At 36.4% G+C, this 21592-nt stretch overlaps 1 long non-coding RNA gene across 1 annotated transcript in view; it reads right to left on the bottom strand.

Moving 5' to 3' along the window:
- Nucleotides 1-9014: 9014 nt before the first annotated feature.
- The window catches only part of LOC112951413, a 64775-nt gene continuing 52197 nt past the window's right edge, over nucleotides 9015-21592 (bottom strand). Inside the window, exons 2-3 of the long non-coding RNA XR_003250192.1 lie at nucleotides 12728-12834; nucleotides 9015-10058 (exon numbers count right to left, since the gene is read on the bottom strand). This is a non-coding gene — a long non-coding RNA (uncharacterized LOC112951413). The remainder of the gene's footprint in view (nucleotides 10059-12727; nucleotides 12835-21592) is intronic.

Raw genomic sequence — 21592 nt, 5'->3', positions numbered from 1 at the left:
ATACAGGCAATAGGCAGCTATTAAATTTTTAAAATATAATACGCAGGTTTTGTTAGAGTTGCTTTTTTAAAAATGTAGTACTAGCTTATTTTGTTTAAGACCAGATCTCCTTTGTCAGATAATCATCTGTCATTCAGATTCACAGCATATTAAAATATGTGAGCATCAAATACCAATGCATTAGCAGCGAGTCTTCAAAAAAGCAAGATAAAAAGCATTTCATGCATAGTCTTTCTGTAAGTATGAAATCATAATCAGAATTAATGACAACTTACACATTTATATATACTAATGGTGTTTGTAGCTGTATTTATAATCTAACTACATATAGCGTGCATTTGCAGAATAAAAATATAGATGTGTTTATATGCACGCATATAAACATACATTTGTGTGTGTGCTGTGTATGTTCATATATATCTGTAACATATAGCTTGTATAAATAAGGATGCAGACAAAATTAGCAGCATGAGTAGCAGTGGCTGAACTAAATAAACATCTCAAAATACTGAGGTGATGAGGGATTTCTTTTCAAAGATGTCCAGAGACCTCATTCCCAGGAAGCAGAAAAGCAAGAGCTGATGTAGCTTGCCAGTCATGCCCTCGTTCTGAGCCACCCCTGAGATTCCTTGACACCTCACTCACCTATCATCTTTTCCTGAGGAAATTCTCTAAGCAGGAACAGGATCCACTGTTTCACCACTATGATTATCTTACAACATGGTTCTTATTTTAAATAGTGTTGTTCCTACAAAATGAAGCTCAAAAGGAGCTTTTGATGGTGTGATTCCACTAGATTAAACAATAAATCTTTTCAGAGAGGGAAGTGAATAAAGCATAGAAAAAACAGAGATTTTCAAACAGCGGGAATGAAATTCTATACATTTGGACAAAAACCTTTTGTTACTAGTAACAAAAAGAAGTTCAAACTTACTTAGGTTAAATCTTCACGTTTGTCTACAAAATAACTCAGAGATGGGTTTAATAAGGTAATTTCCCAATTTCCAAATTTTAATAAGGCAATTTCTCAATTGGGAGAATTATTTCTGCAAATGATTTTCTTATTAAAGAGTGCATAGGAGATAGTTATTTCAAATTCAAAATTTATCAGAAGTCACCAAAGTTCTATTTTTTCTGCTCCCATACTGGATCAATGAATCCTTTTAAACAGGCAAATAGCACTCAGCATATAATGAATAACGAGCTGGTATCTCATACTACATAACTTCAGATAAACAACTATTCCAAACTCATGTGAAAGTAGATTTGAACATTTTCTTTGTGTGCAAATGCTCATATAACAGAAGCAATTCTGAACATATATTTACAATAAAATTGTTTGTGACCTTTATATATATATGTATATGATGTGATTTACATTATTATTTAATTAATGCCAGATGGGAGTGAAAAAAAGGGGGAGGAGGCATGCGGGTCTTGCTCCACACCCCTAGTCTATTAGACAGATAATCTGCTACTGCTCTTTTCCAGCTTAACAGACTGTTGGATTTCCCATCTTTCATTTGCCAGTATTTTAAGCACCAGATTTTTCTGCTTAAAGTGAGGGATATAAAACATTTTGTTGCCATTTTTCTGAACTTAATGGTACATTCAAGATCACCATTTAGAAGAAGTAAAGGATGAAGGGCTTTGATCTTATTTGAGGACCTGTGGTTCCTCACTTCCTGGCAATGTATAGCCACTAGAAAAACTATTATCAGGAAAAAACTGAAAAAGTAATGGTTAAAAACAGAAAAGCATTGCAATAAAATAAACCAAATAACCTCCATTCTTCATAACAGACTTTCTTCTGATGGAATAAAAAGAAAGTTAGGCTGTATCTTTGCACATCTTTGCTGTAACTTAGTATAAAAGATAGCGAGAACTAGCATATTATGCATTTTGTTTTGTTTTATTTTTAAACAATTGGAGGGAGAAAAAGCTTGGATTTAGCAGAGAATTTGCAACTGAAAATTTTCTGACAGCACTGCCTCTGCCCATCTGTGCAAAGATTTTTAGTAATGCAAACATAGCAGTTATGAAGAGCATAACATGAAATACCATGTATTTGGCTCATTTCAAGATACCAGCCAAAGAGCATGGCTCAAAAAAAATCATAAAATGACTGGGCAAGTTTTTTTCAACATAAATATTCTAGTGGATATCTCTTAATTGTCAAACTATTTATAAGTCTCTTCTCATTATGACATACTGGAAGTTCCAAGGAGAGTTTTATCTTGATTACAAGGACTAATGGTATATTGGGTGGGGAGGATTCTTCCTATTCAGCCCATAAAAATCTTTCTCCTTAATCTTTTCCCAACTTCCCTAACCTATTTCTCTTTATATAAAGAATATGTTGGATCTGTATGATGATGTTTATATTTTATGCACAGGAAGCTATTGATCTTATGGGATTAACTACTGGAGCAAGGAGGATGAGGTAGAAAAGTAAACATCATCAGGCAGAACAAGGCCAAAATGTCTACGGCAAAGTAAAATGTCTACCTTGTGAAAGCAATTTAATTTGGTTTTATTCTACAATGAAAACAGAATATAAAACAAAAACTTGACAGTGCATTGGGGAATTTAACATAAACAGTTTATAGCCCTAATAATTTAAATCTCCTACTGCCTACTGTAACTATCTCTTATGACATACGTAATGATCAGTGGGTAATTCCTGGCCAATGACTTAAATGACTATAAAGTACAAGTTTCTGCTCAGTTTCTAAACTACACAGATATACTGCAAATATATTAAATCACATAATATTGTAATTCAGCAATGCTTGTACATACTTTGGACAAGGGTAGAGTTGTTTCACTGCTCTTGAATAACAGAAATTTCTATCTCCCATCCCACTATATAGCTTATATTTATATAGCTTGTATACAAGCTATATATATATTATATATATATATAATTTACAAGCTATATAGTACACCAACTATACAGTATTATTTTTCCTTATAACACATAAAAGAGAGTCAGGAGCATAGTATACCTGTGGGTCAAATATGAAAAAAAAATGTTGTAACCTACATGCCACATAATCTACATCCTTTCTATTGATCTGAAAATTCCTTGTTTCTTCAAAAAATATTTAGGTATGAGCAAAAGGAAGAAAAACAGTCGTGTTACTAAGAGAGAAAGGCTCTGGCTTGTCCATATGTATAACTCACATTGCAGAAAAATCATAGTTCACCAATTGTTTTTTTAAATTAGTAGTAAGCTATATGCCCAGAAATTCAGACTAACAAGAAAATATTTACAGTTATTCTAGATCAATTATTTGTCTTCCTTGATTTTTTTTAATAGCAAAAGAAATTAAGCTAAAAGAATTTCATTGGGATATACAAACAAAAACACAGATCAAACAGACTGATTTAAGTGGCAGGCCTCAATAATAAGACTAGAAACAGCATTCATACACTCATTTCAAGCTCTATACAATAGGCATTTATGTGCCATTTTAAGAATAATTTCAGCAATTTTTCCTTGCACTTTGCCTATGATTTGTTTTATTTTTGAAACTAAAACATTTCACCACACAGGGAGCAAAAAATCTTTGTCATATTAATCTGTAGAGATGCTCCCCCTTCCATCAAATCCCAGATCCCCATATTACAGCACTTTAACCTATATTCAAATGCTGAATTTAGTCCAAATTCAAAGACTGAAAATAAATATTCAGGTTCTACCTTATGCAACCTAACCTTGCCGCCACAACACTGACAGGAGGTTAAAACAGTATGTTCCATATACGCTATAAATAACAGGAGAGAGTAAGAGCACAAGAGGTTTTGGGAAAGATTATGTGGAGCTTAAACAGACCAGGTCTTCTCACCCTATCAGTCTATTCAGGCTAGCTATCAGTTCAAGAAAGCAGTTTTAAGAGGTTTGTTCTTGGCTCTCTGAGACATGTTGCTCTACAGTCACTCTTGTTGATGTGGAAGAGCAAACTACCTCTGTTTTTGATGACTGTGCTTGTGAGGACTTATACTACCATGTCTGTAGCAACCTAACATCTGCCCATGCTCTCAAAGTGTCGATGTTTTGAAGGAGAAAGGAAAAAAAGACTGACAGTGAGAACAGAAGCTAGGAAGTGCTCACAATGCTGTAGAGATGGAATATCAAAGCAAAAACAAGCAGTGAGAGCTAGGGATATCAAAAAAGGAACAGACTCTTTTCAATACTTTCTACCTCAGCTGGCAATGTAAAATAAGGCAGTACTAGATAAAGCAGAATTATTTTGTAAAAGAAATCTGAATGTTTACATTATTTTTTCTTCAGGTTCTCTGTCTTTAGGTCTCCTACCTGACATTTATACCTAGTACTAGTATTAGATTACAGCTGCTGACTACAAACTAGCTGATCACAACAAATGGACTTCCTCTGTTGAGGGCTAAGAGTTTGTGGAGGAATGGAGCTTCTGCTGCTCCAGAAGCAAAAGAGTGTTCCCTGTTTTGTTGAAGTTCATCCCTGTTTGTTGCAGGCATATAAGAGATATTGCCCAGTGATTGTTACAGAATATTGCTTTTGCTCTGATAAAGCATCTCAAAGGTTCTTCCCACTATTTCTTTTAAGCCAGAGCAGAATAGACCGTGTCACTTAACTTGCCTGCAACAAGTGAATCAGACTCAGAACAATCTGAAAATCATTGACTCTTCTTTTCCTCCAACTGTTCCAGCACCAGGATGTGGTGCCAAGATGAGCAGTCAGAGCACACTCACCACAAGATTGTTTCCACTTCATCACCACCTCAGCTGAGTCAATATATACAAGGAGAGTACCATGATATGTTCCACAGTCTTCTGCTACAGGCTTTCATTAAAGACAGAGCCTTGCTGCTTGTTTCTTTTGTAATAATTTTTAATCAAGGACAACTTCACAACGAAAGCAGTCAACCCAGTTCTGTGCCAAAAAAACCCCAAAAGGCGTGGGGGGGAGTAGAAAATAAAGATGAAAGCTGAAGTTCTCTTTCTAGGAGCCTAAAAGTTAGGTCTCTTAACAAAGACCTTGCCTGTTACCCTTAAAGACCTCTCCTGTTCATGAGTAAGAGAAGCATTTTCACTTCTAAGAGGACCTGCAATTGCAAACTGGATCAGATGTGTCCAGATAGACTTCAGTCTTGAGAGGAAAAAGAGAGGGAACCCATGATGGAGATGGAGATGACTAATAAGTAAATATTCTTTTTTTGTGTGTGTTTGAATGAAATATTAGAAATAGTATCAGGTAGCACATACTGGCTACGTGCATTCTGTATTGCAACTGAGTTCTTACATTAGTTCTTTGGACAGAAAAAGAGAGCTATGAATTATTATCATTTCACATAGCTGGTCACTGACAATAAAAAGAGTAAACTTGGGTTTCCTCGGATTTCTTATTCCATGCAACTCAGAAAATCTGATGCATTAGAATCTAGCTGCATATCAAGTATCTAATAACTGAAGAAGGACAAAAAGCAAGCAGAATTAATACATACAAAAAGGACTGTCAAAATATTTCAGAAGAAATTAACAAAATCGCCAGTACTTGAGGTTAAGCATTTTTGAGATTAGGCAATTACATTTTTTGAGATAAAGCACAATAACTTCAAGGAAAGCTTGGAATAGCTAGTAAGGAAAAGCAGAAAGTAAAAGAGAGATTGAAACTGCAAATCCTATCATCCAACACATACTATTAATACTCTACAATTGAAAAAAAAAATAGAGTATCTTTCATATCCAGGAAACAGACAGCATCATGTTTTGATTTATACTTAGAGTGGATTCCTCTCCTGTTTCCTAAGTTTCAACCTGTTTTCCTGCTTTCTTTCTTGCACATACATCATAAATCAGCTGGGATGGGGTGGAGGATAACAGGCACTGACCAGTCCTTTCGGTTTAGGCAGGATTATTTGTGCTCAGCAGGGTGCCGAGAAACTGCCCAGTGCTCTATGGAGTGAGGCAAGTTGACAAAGAAGCCGACATGCTACCCACCAGGTAACGAGCAAAACACAACATTTTTTATTTTGATGTATGCCTTTATCACTTGACAATGTCATTTCCCTGGCCACGGACATTGCTGCTGGGTTTCTCCCTACAGTGAGTCTCATATTATTTGCTTTCTCTCTGATCTCATATTGCACACATACATAGTTGCGTGTATAAGTTAAAAAAAAAAACAGAGTTGAGTTGAGTTTTCCTCTTGTTCAGACTGGATCTTCTTCTGTGTCAGAAAAATAAGTCAGCATAGTAAAGAAGATCAAGTTATCACTGACTTGCCAAATACTAGCTTTCTTTTCTAAAACAAGCTGAACTTCATTTCAACCAAAAGTGTGTAGATTGCTCAACTTACTGCCACCGGTAAAGAATCAGGTATTTCTCATTGAACACTCAGTGTAGCTACCAAGCTGTATGTTCTAGGTCCATCCTGGATAATTTTAGATGGTTATTTGATGTAAATGAGTTGAGAGCCTGAAGATGGTCATCTAGAGCAGATTTCACCCTTGGATCTGACCTAGCTAATGCATACATAAATAGTTCATGTCCTAGACAGCTACATTAAATGTGTAGTTATAGCAAGGATGAATCTAGATCTTCTCTGAACAAAATGCATGAGGAAAGAGGTGTAAAGAGGACATGTGTCTCCATCCTCAAACAAAATATAAGCAGTGTTTTTACACTTACTTGGTCTAACATTTCTGATCAGATGTGTGAAATACAGAAACTGTAGTTTTGTTCCATCTTTTTTCCATTGTCTGTTTTTCTCTTCCTAAAGACTGTAGAGATAGACCACAGTGGTCTTTCACAGTTCGTGAAGATGGTCTTCTAATTTTCTCTTCCATCAGGTAACTGTTCCCATTTCAACATTTATTGGATTCTTCCTTCAGCATTCAAAGGTATAGAAAACTGGACTGACTTAAAATCTGTTTGTTGCTTGTGTGTGTCTCTTTGTGGGTCCCTGACCTAACTCCTAAATGTTAACCTTCAAATAGAAAAAAAGATAGTGGTGAAATAGTCATTGTCTCTACTATACTGAACATTACTAGGTAGGTGGATTGAAAGGCTTACAGAAGCTCTCACAAATTCTCTCTCCAATAACAGGGCCAATTCCCAATGCAAATTTCATTGCCTTATTGCTAGAGAACGTCATCCTCATTGTTTATGCCAACACTTAGGATTGAAAGATTTAACGAGAAGAATATTTGATTTAGTTCATTCAGAGCAAATAGATTTTCCTCTGTAATGATTTTACTAGATCATGTTATCAAAGTCTAGTGACAGAATTTAATTTATGCATTTAAGAGACAAAACGCAAGCAACTTCTTGGCAATTTCAAAAATATTTTTGAACATTACGTACAAAGACTGTTGACCGACATAATCCCTGAATCCAAATAATCTCTTACACTGCATTTTCAGGTTCCTTCCTATAAATGATCAGCCAACGATGAGCCACTTCCATATCGATAGCTTTCTAACTGTAACTAGAGCAAATATTAAGAGCAACTATCAAGAAAAGGATGCAAAGAACTATACAGGCTATTCAGGGATGTCGTCTTACTGAAATACACTAGTACTATAATCTTGCCATGCTATCAGAAAATACTCAGGTCACCAGTTCCAAAGATTGGAATCAGTTTCTGTTCCTATAGAAAACATTCATGGTGTAATATTCATTTACTTTCTTTTGCATGAACAAGAGAACTCTACTCAATTTGTTTCACCATAGTATGTATATAAACTATTTCTTCTATTAAGTTACTTTGGAAAGAGGGTTCTACTCTTTTCAATATTCTGACTAAGTCTTGAAATTCATTTGGACGGAGAGACTTGTGCTTCCACTTTCACATTATGCATTATTTCCCATTCCCCACATTTACTTTTATTTTTCAATAGCTTTTCTTACTTTTAGTTTATTACTTTTATTTTTCTTTCTTCTGCTTTCTAATTAATATCCACTTTAGCTGTTTCTTCTGTAATACCTAGCATGCTCCTGTAACTGAAAAAGTAGCTAAAAGTGTGATACTGCTACAAATATGTCACGTCTTGAACAGATGATAAAAAAAAAAAAACTGTACTTTGTCTTTCCCCAGGAGCACAGTTGCAAATAAAAATCAGCATGCTAAACAGAAGGTGCCTCTCCTGTGTTTGAAGTTCTTTTCATTTTCCTTTATGTGCATCTGTCATTTTTTTTTTTCTCAGGGAACCAGTCAGAGACTAACAACAGTATCAGCAACCCCAATCTCAGTTACTTTTTTTCTCACAAAGGGTAGTTATTGTCATCTTTAGGAGGGTTTTCCTCAGGGGGAAAAAAAAAAAAAAAAAAGCAACAAAATAATTAGAAGACAAGAATCATAAGTAGTTAATTTTAAAAACCTCACAAATGTTTTAAATATTGCATGAGTATTTTTGGTATTTTTAGTAAAAGTTATGTACAATATATACCATAATATTTATCTAGTTTGCTCCACTAGCATACTCCTTCCATTCCCCCAAATTGTGTCTATTTTCCTTCTGTTTGTATGCTAATACTCCCTTACTACTCCTCTTTCTCGCATTTTCTGACATTTTATGACTTATCGTTTTATCACCACTTCTTTTTCCCTTGTCCTGGATATCTGAAGTCCTGAAATAATTTCTGGTCTCATGAAAACAGGGAGGCAAAAAACACCAAAATATTTAAAAGCTGGTGGGGTTTTATTTTCAGTAAAACAGCTTAGTATATAATGTGCACTGATCAGCACTTCATAGAGCTAGAGTCTATTGTGTTTGACATGCTTACATTCAGTGAAATAATAAATATGCTTCCAAAAGTTCTCGGGAAAAAAAAGAAAGAAAATTAAGTGATTACTTTTTTTTTTAGAATTTAGTGATTAAAAATCATCTGAGTTGACATCAATAAAGGTTCAAATCTTGAGGGATTTTTTGATAAAGTTCCATACAAATATAGAAAAAGAGATTTACAATAGAAGTTGAGTAGCAACTTTAAATATAGACTTCATCAACATTATATTCAAAATTGAAAGGTCTACTTTCAATATACCCTTCAGAAACCTCACAGCAGGAAGAATTTCACCTGTAGTATCTTTATTACTGGTAATGATTCATGAGTCAAGGGCAATAGGACAGGAAAGGAAGTGGGGACACATGACAACTTGAATCTAAGAATCTACCAAAAGGTCATTTTACAGGTTTGATAATTAGACAAATCGTTTAGTTCTCAGTTGAGCACATATTATGAGAAAGACATTGAGGCTATGGAGGAACAGGCATGTTAAGAGTTGCTTGACAGAATGCAGAACACTTTTAGGCTTGAAGTTCTAGCTGTCATTATTCTGTGAAACACAAAAGAAAGGGAGGAACAGAGAAGAAAGAAAAGTCCACCAGATAGTATCAAAGCTTTATCCCTGCCTCATTTCTCCTCTCTGCTGTGTCTTAGGCTCAAAGCAACATAGCTAGCTCAAAATCTCCAGTCCATTTCTCTTAACCCTTCGCTGAATTCAAGCTCAAAGCTATATATCAGTCACCAGCCTTCAAACAGAAAGAAAGAAAAAAAATGTATAGAAAGCAGAATAGAATAGGTACCATATATACAAGCAATTTATGTGAGAGCCAGAAATTCTATCAACATTACTTACAAATAATTCACCAAAAAAAAGCATTCAGCTGCCAACTGAAGAATCACAATAGTCTTAAGGCTAGAATTTTCACAAAAACAAGTCCAATAACAAGAGCAAAATATGTGCAAAACAAGTACTTTTGGTGACCCCCCTTCCTGATGTTTCACTGCACTGAAATCATCTCTTTTCAAAAAGAGCAGAAAGCCTTTAAATTGCAAAGCATGTTTTTCTCCCAAATTCAATCCATTTGAAATATATTTTAAATCTTTTTTTCCTCTTCTTTAACAAATTGTCAATAGGGCCAAATCCCATCTTGATGGTTCCTTTATTCTGTTGACCAGTCATGTGATGTTCCTCAGGCTGTTGCGTTTCAGGACAAGAAGAATGGCCGCAATCAGGAAGATTCCAATTTTCCAGAAATGCTGCTGTGTTGCACTGTGCATATGATCTGTATAAGAGATTTTATGGAAGTGTTCTGTGACTGTTCTGACCAAAACAAGAAGCCTTAAGAATTCCTATTAGCTGTGCAGCCTTAAATACAAGTTGAACATCTTTTCTGTACTTCTGTTTTCACTAATAACTAAGAACTAATAAAATCCTATGCCACAGAAATAAAATATGAAAAAAATTATGATTAGTGAATGTCACTTGACAAAAGAAAAGAGCAGTATTTTCTGAGTTTATAGCTGGAAGACGTACAAATACTGACAGATAATATCCTTTATATTTATATAAAGGATATAAAAGCATATTTATATAAATATATTTAGCATATAATTGAAAAATGATTTGGAAAAGCATTTTTGCTTTGCTTGCAAAGATGAAGTCAAGATGGATATTTGGATTTTTCCATAGCAATTGGTAATGCAAACATTAACAATGAGAGAGAGTTCTAGTTCAACTTGCTGAAAGTTTAAGAACACTTGATTACTTGATCTCTTCTGATTCCTACACTATTTTTTGAAATTAATTGCTTCCCTGAATATTGCCACATGAATTAATTTAAATCCATATATCACTTTAAGTGACCTGCTTATTGGCCTATGTAGGAAAAAAAAACAGGAAAAAAAAACAGGACATAGAACTATGGAACTTCTTTTTCTTCCTTGCTTTCTTAATGCTAAAGCCTTCCACTGAATCACGAATCTTTTTTGCCAGTCTAGCTCTGGCCTATTTATATAAAGTTTAAGCACTCACTGCTGCTTTGTGAAAACAATTAGCAAGCCAAAAAAAAAAAAAATCAGTTAGATCTCTCAGTTTCAGGACACATGGAATCCGTATTAACTCTCTTTTTCTATCATTTAGAAGCTGATAAAACTGAGTAAATATTGATATTATTACATATTACACCCTCAACTCATCAACTTTGATTCCACTTCCCCTGAGGTATTTCTGGAATAACTCCAGAAATTTCAGTGAATTAATTTCAAATTTACATGAGTGTAAATTAGTTTTTACTTTTATCATAGTCTCCTGTACCATGTGACAGTCTCAGTGCTGGAGCAAGCACTCTTGTTTCCTGGGGTTACCTGTTTGTGGACTCTGTTATAAATAGAAATGTCACTGCAACTATGAGCAAAATAAAAATGAGGATTTGCACTGAATTCAGTATGAAAATCCATAATACTTTTTGTATTTTTTTTAAATTGAATTCAGATTGCTAGTGCAAATCCACAGTAATATAAAATTTGAACCAGACCTTTAATTTTAAATCTGAATTCCTTCTCTTGTCTGACACATTTTCCTCACTTCAGGACACCAAAGTGTTTTTATAATGGCAATATGAAATTAAGAATGTGAGGTACATATTAGCATAAGTAAAGATAACTTTAGAGGTTTTAGCATTTTGCAGGCAATTTGATTTCAGGACTGGAAAGCTCTCCATTTTGAGCAAATACTGATGAGGAAACAACCTAAGGAAAAGGGAAATCAAGAGAGGTGATTCTTGATCATCTTTGCTCTACAGAAAGAGTTCAAGGAGGGAGAAGCATACAGGCATGGCCCTGCATCTATAACCAATCTCTGTCTATGTTAATTATAGAAAATGTATTCATGCTACTCTATTGTAAGCATGTCTTTTACCTTTCAGCAGGGAAAAAAAAAAGTAACAGGCAATATTTTTTCTTGTATACTAAAACAGTTTTGATTTGGAGTATTAATATGTATTGAGTCAGCTCAACAATAAACTTATTAAAATCAGGGATTAAAAAAAGTGCAAAAGACTTTTGCACCTTTCATAAAAAAACTGCTCAATGTTCAGCTCAATGACTTTGCAATGAAGTTTAGGGAAGTACCAAAATTGTGTTTTTCTCTGTAGAAAGGTCAAACTGCATTCATTAAGAAGTCAATTCCAATATGATCCTTGTATTTACCACTGCAGCAAGTGATAAATATTTCAGTTGAAATGACTGAACACAAAAGTGACATTTAAACTAATACTGAATAAGCCTCAAAATCAGTCATTACCAAGATTAACTGAGGCAGTTTGTAGCTTTCGGACTTGTTATTTCAGATTAAAATTCAGATATTGACGGCAGCGTAAGCCGTAAGCACAAAGACATGGAAGTAAAGGCAATATCCGGGAACTGGACTAGCTAATTCATGAGGCATTAGGTTCCTGAAAATCTTATGAAGCCCATACTGAGCATGCCATTTCAATGGCCACACTGCAACCACTATCAAATATACTATAACTATGTAGAATAAAACCCATGCAGGCAGTGACTGGAGCTCACATAAGGCAGGCATCTCTTCTCGGAATTCAGGCCACAATTAAAAACATACTGGTGGTTTGTCTTTTTTTTTTTTTTTTTTTTTTTCCCTCAAAACTCCAAATTCAGTATCTAGGGTTTTGTCAGGAAGTCATCAGGCATGTACCATCATTAGAAAACGATTGGTTTCCAGTTATCCTGACAGTAACTTTCAGCAATAATTTTCTGAAAAGCACTTGTAGCATTAGGAAAACTGAAATAAAAGAACCTAGGATGTCAGGGTATGAGGTCAGAGATGTGCTAACTTAGATTAAATGGCCGATCCAGAAGCATTATAGTTTCCTACACAAAAGCACACACATTTGTTTAAAAAATGCCTGGCTATATACACACGTAAAGCACTTACCAGTAGTCATGAAACAGAGAGCTTGAAGTTGCCTTTCAGATAAAAAGAAGCTTTCCTTGCACCACCATTTTAGGTTTTACATCCGCTTCAAAACTCTTGATTAGCTCCTGAGTAAATCAACACAGAAATTGTCTGGTAACTTGCAAATAATCTATAACGAAACCCATTTGGATCCTAAATAATATCTTTGGTTTTGGAAACTTCACATTTGCACCTACTTCAACGTCAAATACTTAAAATTGTTACTTTCTCCTATTGAACTTGACCCAATTTACTAAAATTTAGCTGAATGCCAAATTCAGCTTGTCACTGACCCTCATTTTTCCACATGAAAATAGTAGTGGACGTTTCAAAAGAGCATCTCATTAACTGGGCACAGATCACTATTTCACAAACACTACCAGCATACATTTCCAATAAGTAGGTATTTTGTAACAATACAGCATCGCTCAGCAACATCCAAATCAAGAATTCAGCTGTTTTTTTTCTTGCTGTTACTAAGACTGACTTAAGTCTTTCGCAGTTTTATGCATGCTGCCAGTTTTTATCCTATACACAGCAAGAAAACGAGGACAAAGGATAGAAACCATATTATTGTTCATCTCTTTTTTTCCTTGCTCACATAGCTCACATACCAAAGTTGATTCTGTGAAATGGAGCAGCCACCTCATCTTGACCTCAGTTTATAGGCCAAAGCAATTCTAACAAAACTGCTAAAATGCAGAGGAGCGAATAAGCCAACAAGGAAAAGAAAGGAGGCATCATGGTACAACATATTTCTCCCCCATCCTTAATCTAATGTACACAATAAAAAAATTAGATGAATACTTAAAATATTTTCTTTGTTGCACTAGCTGTAAAATAATTTAAATCACAACATATGTAAATATCTTAGTTTTTAAACAGGGAAGCCTGAATTTCTGCGTTTTCTGCAACATATTTAACTTTCCTTATCAAAAGACTGAACAAATAGAATTCACCTCCTTAATGTTACAAATTACCAAAACAAGGTATTAAATAATCCACATTAGCTCATTGTTACAGCTAGGATGTGAACTGTAACCACAGTATTTCAATAATAATATAAAAAGACAATGAGAGACAACAGATTATATTTACATACAATCTATTAATTATTTAACTTTTGGAATTACCATTATATATTTATAATCTTAATTATGCACACAAATGCCCTCAATATTAAGTGTGGAAATTTTATCATTATTATTATTATTATTAAATATGGCAAAACAAAAGCAGTGTCACACTGCCTACTTTTAATGGATCACTAGTGCCCTCTTCTGATGTGACATGTGAAAAAATCTTGGCCAAGTTTCTCATGCAGCAGACTTTACGGTATGCTCTGGTTTTTGCATCGGCTCTGAATTATTTCTAACTTAGCAAATCATTTAAATCTTTTAAAAGATGCTATACATAAGCAAGCCAACTTTGCATGCACTTTTCTAATCATTTTCACTTTGTAAACTGTATTGTTAAAGGGGAAAAAAAAAAGACATTGCAAAACATAAGCAGATATTTCCTCCTGGAAATACTCACTCTTTTGCTTTTGAGTCTACCTTGCAGTGTACTTTTAGAAATAGTCTTTCTTTGTATTGGATTTTGTAAAATTATTTTTATTAATAACACCTCTTTATGCATGTATGTGGGAAAATATAAACCTGAGCCTTGATCCAGAATTAATCACACTAAATGTCACATTGCCAGGTTTCCTACAGAACCAAAGCCAACACGAATAGAGACACGCTCATTCATTATAGCTGTTTCCTTCTGACTTCATATTATAAAGGGCAAAAGGCAGCATGATAGATTTAAGAGATATTGTCTACAACATTGATTGCTGTAGTTTGATACCTTTTTTCGTTCATAATGTAAACTCACCTTTAGTATTATTTAATATAGTATTACTTCACCAGCTACATTCTCTTTTTTTTTTGTAATATTGGTTAAATCAGGGTTTGATTTCCATGTTTCAATATTATGTAAATTAATTTCTGAAACAGAAGATAAAAAGTTTCACCCTGATTTAAAGCAACACTTTCTTTTACCATACAGTCCTGTGAAAAATAATCATGTGGAAACTGAGTTTAGAAATTTTAACATCCTGCTATCCTTTGTTAATTGCTCACTCCATTTATTTGGCACATTTTATTCTATTTTTTACATATCCTTTGTATTAGATTCTTGAAGCCTTCTGTCAAAAACAAAACAAAAAAATGCCACAAACAAATCAATGGCAGGCTACAGCGACACAAGAAAGAACCCAGTCCTTAACTGGAAGCTGTTTCTGCAGAGCTAGTCTATAGTACTTGAGATCAACACCAGGAACAAATTACTGTTGTAATCAGAAGTGCCAACTTAAGACAGGATGATTAGATGAATCTTAATAAGCTTGAAAACTAGTACTTATTGAAGTTAAGCATATGCTTTGGCTGTGAAGTGGCTTCTCTCAAATGTTTTCGGAATAATTGTTTGGAGAAATAATGCTCTCGTTTTAATCTGATGTTTCCACTTCCATCTGCATCTGGGTAGTCTGAGCAGATTCACTCGCACATAATCACTTCACACACCGAAATGAAGAGATTCAGTTTTCTGACAAAATGCATTAGATTCTGCTAACTACTGCACTAAATATATCTGGAGCTATGCTCTGTGTCACAAATTTTAAAAGGCTGATATCATGAAATGTGGCAGAAAAGGAAGTTAGTCTTCCTCAAAAGCCAATAATATTCTATTCTTTATTTTTGACAGAAAGCAAAAATCTGTTGTATATTTAACAAAATCTTTACTTCTATAGACAGAAATCTTAGCCTTCCTATATCACGAACCATGCAATTTATTAGTCATATGGCATTTTTCAGGTAAGAGACTCATCCATATATGCACAGACCTTAGAAAATTGTATTTATTCATTATGTCACAATCTCAGAAATTGCAGAAGCAAAAAAAAAAAAAAAAAAAACCAAGAAACAGTTTTGTTGGAAATGGTCTCTGACAAATAATCCCACTCTGACACTGCCTCGCTGCAGCTTCTTCACGAGCATCCCAGCTGTTATTTCGAAAGCAAATCTAACATTTTTGCAGCTAACCGGCTGACACATTGCAGAGCTCTTGATGCTTTTGCGCTCAGCGCAGCATCTCCCCTGCCCTAGGAGAGGGGTGCGGGGGGCACCCCCCGAGCAGAGGCACCGTCCCACGGGCGGCCGCAGGTGCCGGAGCTCCCTGCAGCCCGAGCCCGAGCGCGGGAGAGCTGGGCAGGAGTCACACACCGAGGTGCCCGGCAATGCCCAGAGCTACCTTGGCTGTTTTGACTTTTCTGTTCTAGTTGGATGCCGCACTCTCCATCTTGCGCTTTCTTTAAAGGCACAAGATGATCAATTTGTTAGATCGCCTGCTACTAACTTGCAAAAATCCCTGGTAAAAATCATGCTGGAATACAAAACCAGATATATTTTTTAAGGAAAGTAAATAGCTTAGGAAGGATATGGGAAATCAGCTTAGATGAAATCATGCTGAAGAGGTTTTTCAAAAGCAGATTTTTTAGTAGCTGCATATGACTAGACAGAAATATTCCAGATGTTTCATATTCCTTGCAACAATTTTAACATCTGCTGAATTAAGGAGAAAAATGGAAAATATCACCTAATTTCTTCTCCCCTTGCTGCACTTTCTGGTTTGCAGTACTTTTATTTACATAACTGTTTTAAAATTACTGATGGTTAAAAAAAAAACCACAGCTTTTCAGTATAGCAAGAATGAAAGAAAATACAACTACAGTGGAGAAAACTCAGAAGACAACACATTATTGCAAGTATCATTCATCAATATAAATCACATTGCAACTAATTGATACAGATATACTATTTAAATTGAAGCAGAACCCTGGCAGACTTGCATACAAGCTCCTGAACCTGAATTCCAGGCACATTCACAAGCTCCTGAACCTGAATACCAGGCACATTCCTCCTGCTCTGACAAACCTCTAACAGCTCTTGAAGAGCTTTTAATTAAGAAGATGTATGCCTTTCAGAAATATTGCCCATCATCTCCTGTTTAAAACTTATCCTTCTCAACAGTATACATTTTTTTCCTTAACTGTAACAAGCACTTATTTTGTTTCCTTCATCTGAGGCGAGCTCCATTTTGGGACACGCTGGCCTCAGTTCTCATGGTGCCCGTTGACTCCTTTGCCTCCTAAAGGATTTCCAATTTCCCTGCAGCAAGGTGAGATTAGGATCCACCTCGCAGTAGGCTTAAAACTTGAGCTGCAGCTTACTTTCAATGGAAACGTTTCCAATGATTCTTCTATTAAATGTAATTGTCGTCTTGCCTGACCCATTTTCTATAGAAAACGTCCAAGTTGTAAATGTAATAGAAACAAGGTATGTCTGCGAGCAATAAAAGGAGGGCACGGGGAGAGAGAAAAAGCAGCAGCTCACTTGTTTAATGTAGAGTTTCATAAAACCAATAAGCAGAGGGGCCTTCCAGCACCATCTCGTCCTGCTTCAGTCCCTCAAATCCTCCCTCATTATCTGCATAAATAGAGCTTGGAGCAGCACTTCACCTGAGGCAACTGATCTTTCATCCCCCATTATTTAGTCCACTGCAAGAAGTTGGGCTCACAACGCAAAGCCAAAGCTAAGGTCCCAGAATTTTTAGGCCAGGGAAGCTTAGACAAAGAGATTCTGGGGTTTCTGTTAGTCCTTGTTGTGCTGTGGCACACTGTGGCAGCTAGTCCCTGAGTAATGCCTCCAGGTGGGGCTACAGATCTGCTCCCACTGACAGAAATCCAGCATTCCCAGAGCAGGAATTGGTCTGTTTCTGCTCATTAGCCCCTAACTAGCAATACTGCCCCATGCTTCCACCCTGCCTTTTTGCTAAATCCGAGTTGTCTTCTCACACAGCAAGCTCTACTTTCTCCTACCTTTCTCCACACAGGTTGCCATGCTGAGGAGAAATTGGAAAGAATAAGAACGGGTTAGAAAGTCGGAAATCAGAAACAGGAGGAGGGAGAATGAGGGGAACTAATTTGCTAGAGAAAAAAACAAGCTTTGCCTTGAGCAAGTTGAGCCCAAATTCATCTAATTCTCAACAGCATAAACTGGTTGCATGGACAGCTCCTCTACAGAAGATCCCGGATGCTTGGGAGGAGCCAATTAAGCACCCAAGCTCTGAGACTTGTGTAAACTATAGCGGTACTATTTCACATTAAAATGTCATTCAGTAGTCTGGGTTTGATGGCTGTAATCCGAGCTCTTTGCTTTGCATTGTACTCTCAGCATTAGGGGTTTTATGAACATGACGCTGGAGTTGCCTGTAGGTTTGGTTTTGATAGGGATTTCCATGTCCAATTTTCCTAGATAGCATTTCAAAAGTCCCATGCAGGGTATGAGAGTTAGCCTCCCTTCACACAGTCTTCCTGTGTCCTCACCTTTATGGTTGACCATAATGTTAGGATAGAATCAAGAGCTCAGGGCTGGCTAGGAAGCTGGTGGAGCCATCGCACCGTGCGGAGGCTGCAGGGAAGCTACTGCAGCAAAAATAAAGTGCGCTCTCCTTATTCTGAATAAACTTTCTGGAAAGTACTTTAGGACTGCCTAAAAAGATACGGGGAACTTGAGAAAGTCTTTTTGCTTGAAGAGTCTTTGCAGATTGCTTTGCAGTTGCAAACGTGCAACTGACTTTACAAATGTGTGTGTGCCTGTGTATGTCTGCTGAGTGCGAAGTCTAGAGGGATTATTCCATGTTAATGAGAGCCAAGGAATTCCTCTAGCAGCATCTTGCATAAGTGAGAATCACATAATTTAAAGCTGGCCAGGGGCAGCTTTAACTTACATGCCATTTTCAAAATTGCTTTTTTTTTCTCTCTCTCTCTCTTTTTGAGAAAAGCTGTAACTGTGCTCATTTTTGCTAGCTTCCTTCCATTTTGCATGTCCACTAACCCTTCTAAAGAATGGATTTGCACCCTTCTAACAACCTGTAAGTGGAATACATGTTATTTCCTTAATGGATGAATACTGATTTTGCAGAACGAAAGTGATAATGCTGCACAATGCCTCTCTTCAATACATTAAATGAAACTCTACGTTTTACGGTCTGTAAATCACAGCAGATTATGCTACTGTGCTCCATATTCTGCCTCTTCTCTGACTCTCTTCTATGGGGCAGTGTGAGTAGGGATGTTTTTCAATAACAGAATAATTGTTCTCATGATTGATCTATGTTTATTATTGTTTCCAGTACTGGGAGAACACGATGCCTCTGCCAAAGAGTTTATTTTCTAAAAAGTGTAAATAAAAATAAATTAAAACGTTAAGTCCCTTCCGGCTGTAGCTGCTTCCCGGCAAAGTATGGGGAACTCTTGTAATATTTTGTCCCACTCCAATAGTGCAGTAAATGAAAGCCTAATGTCTTCATTTTTAAATTAAATTCAAAGTTTATCCTATTTAATAAAGCAATCATCTAAAAGTAACCCATCTTTTCTCCAAAAACGCATGTTTTTGGAGCATGTCAATGTACAGGATCTAGTTTTGATTTACTGCTCCGGACAAAGCTCTTGTTTCATGTGCATTTTTCTCATTTTTGCATTGCTTTGAAAAAGATTATCTCCACATAGGCTAAATATGCATGTTATGCAAGATTACAATCTTTACACAATAAACTGTGTTAGTATCAGCATCTTTGAAAAGATGAGGCAAAATTCTATACCAGCTCTCCTTTACTACATTTTTATTTTATTTTTTTTTTATTTTTATTTATTTTTTTTTTTTTGTGTGTGTGACACAGAAAAATGATGCTTTGTAGCTTCAGCATTAGGAGATGAAATATAGTAGTACCTAACAGGCTGAATAAGCCCTAGCTTTCTGTCCCTAGCTTTCTTCCCATCCCAAACAAAGATAGCCAATGCAAATCAGCTCGAGAAAGAAGATGGGTAAAACTGCCTGTGTCTCTAATCAGCAGAAAATTAGCAGAGAGCTGCAGCCTCTACACAACTCTAGGACAGCAACCAGGTAACAAGAAAGAGGCTATCGCACACAGAGACACTTCTTTCTTCCGTCTGACCCGCAATGAAGGCAAGGAGAGAACCCATTACTTTTATGACTTCCTAAAGACCAGAGAAAAGACAAAACATAGCCCATACAAGGATTATAAGCAAGGCTGAGGTAAGAGTCATTTTAAAATAGTACCATTAAGTGTTGCCTTAAAGCGTTGAAGCTTAAGGTTGCAGAGATGAAAAAACATCCGAGGCAGCATTTTATTTCAAATCTCTATAGAATGATGCAGATATTGTGCTTTTTTTTCCCCTCTCTCCTGTATCTTAATTTGAATATGAAGAAACACCTCTACATTTCATGCTAACTACCATCTCTTTTATTACTAAACTAATCTTAGTAGATAGAGGGAGGGAGAGGTGAATCTTTTAAGCATTTCTAGCCCGATGTGGGGGTGGAAAACGAAGCTTGTAGGCTCTGATAGTGACTGCCCCTTGAAAACAATAATTAGCTGGAGAAAAGCACAGCAGTTTCAGCTGTCAAAAGCCACGAAATCCCACAGTCACCGGTTTGATCAGCTCATTGATAGGATATGCAAAGACCTGTTCAGAGAGGCAGGAGCGACAGCGATAGGGATCGGCGCCTTGGTGCTATGTCAGGTTCAGGCAAGTGAAGAAAATAAGACAATTGTCGAGTTGCGAAAGGAAAAATAAATCCCAGAATTTAAAGGCAGTGAGTTACAGTGATGCATTAGCTAGGCTTTGCCATGAAGTTCTGTAAAAGAATAAAGAAAACTGCAGGCTAAACATAATCAATTGGCAAGCAAAGGAGGAAAAAAGAGAAAAAGGATATACATAGATCTTCCTAAAGTAACCTCACTTGGTCTTTGGACATATAAAGCTTCAGTAACTATGCAAAGCAAATTTTCCCCTTGGTTCCCGATACAAAACAAATATTTAAATAACCTGAACCTTTATTTTATTACTTCTGTTTTCTAACAGTCATGTTGGGTGTTTTACAAATCAAGATATCCATGGAAACTGCAAGTTTGTCACCTTTACTAAAAAATAGCCTGTAGAGAGTCTGCATATGCACGCGGGTTGAAGGTCAAAACTTCAGGTTTAGTTTCTGTCTTTTGAAGCAAAGCACATTTCTCCTAGTCAGCCACTTACCATGGGAAGTTGTGCTTTTGTTAACCACAGGAACAAAAAAAAACCCGGCTCAAGTCTGTAAGCTCTTTCTATGGGCTCATCGTTTGCTGTACTTTACAGCAAGCTCTGTGTGCTGGAGACACAGCATGCCAGGCTGGGACAGACCAGTGCTGGTGTAACACAGGAAACATTAAAAAATAAAAGCAGGGTGGGATGAGGTAAGAAGATTTTAGGCCATGACTTGCCTGTTGTGTTTGCAGACCCTATGCACCTACAAGTACATGTACCAAATAACAAAGTAGAAACCAGTGGATTTTCAGCTGTCTTAGATGGCAGAGATTGAAACCTTCACCTTGAGATTTCTGCCTTGAGAAATGATGCCCTCAACCGAAATCGGTAGCAGCGATACAGACTAGGCTGTCACCTCTGCCATTCTGAAGAAAACCTTCATCTTAATATTGAGGAAGGGAAGCCGTTTTCCCATTTTTCCACGCATATCCGAAACATACTAGAAATTACCTTCAAACTGTGGCCGGATTCCTCACGCTACTAGGCTGCATCTTGATTTTATTGCAGCACGTGCCCTAGGAAGGGTTGGCTGGCTCCAGGGGTGTACAGAAAGTAAAGCCCCACAGGCCTCACTGGCCACAGACCCGCGTAGGCGCCGAGCGGGGCCCTGAGCGCGGCGCTTGGCCGGGACCTGC

This window comes from Nothoprocta perdicaria, unplaced genomic scaffold (assembly GCF_003342845.1).
Source record: "Nothoprocta perdicaria isolate Ctin4 unplaced genomic scaffold, notPer1 scaffold_35, whole genome shotgun sequence".
Classification (NCBI taxonomy): Eukaryota; Metazoa; Chordata; class Aves; order Tinamiformes; family Tinamidae; genus Nothoprocta; species Nothoprocta perdicaria.
The sequence above is the reverse complement of the archived record's forward strand: the minus strand, read 5'-3'. Positions and strand labels throughout refer to the sequence as shown.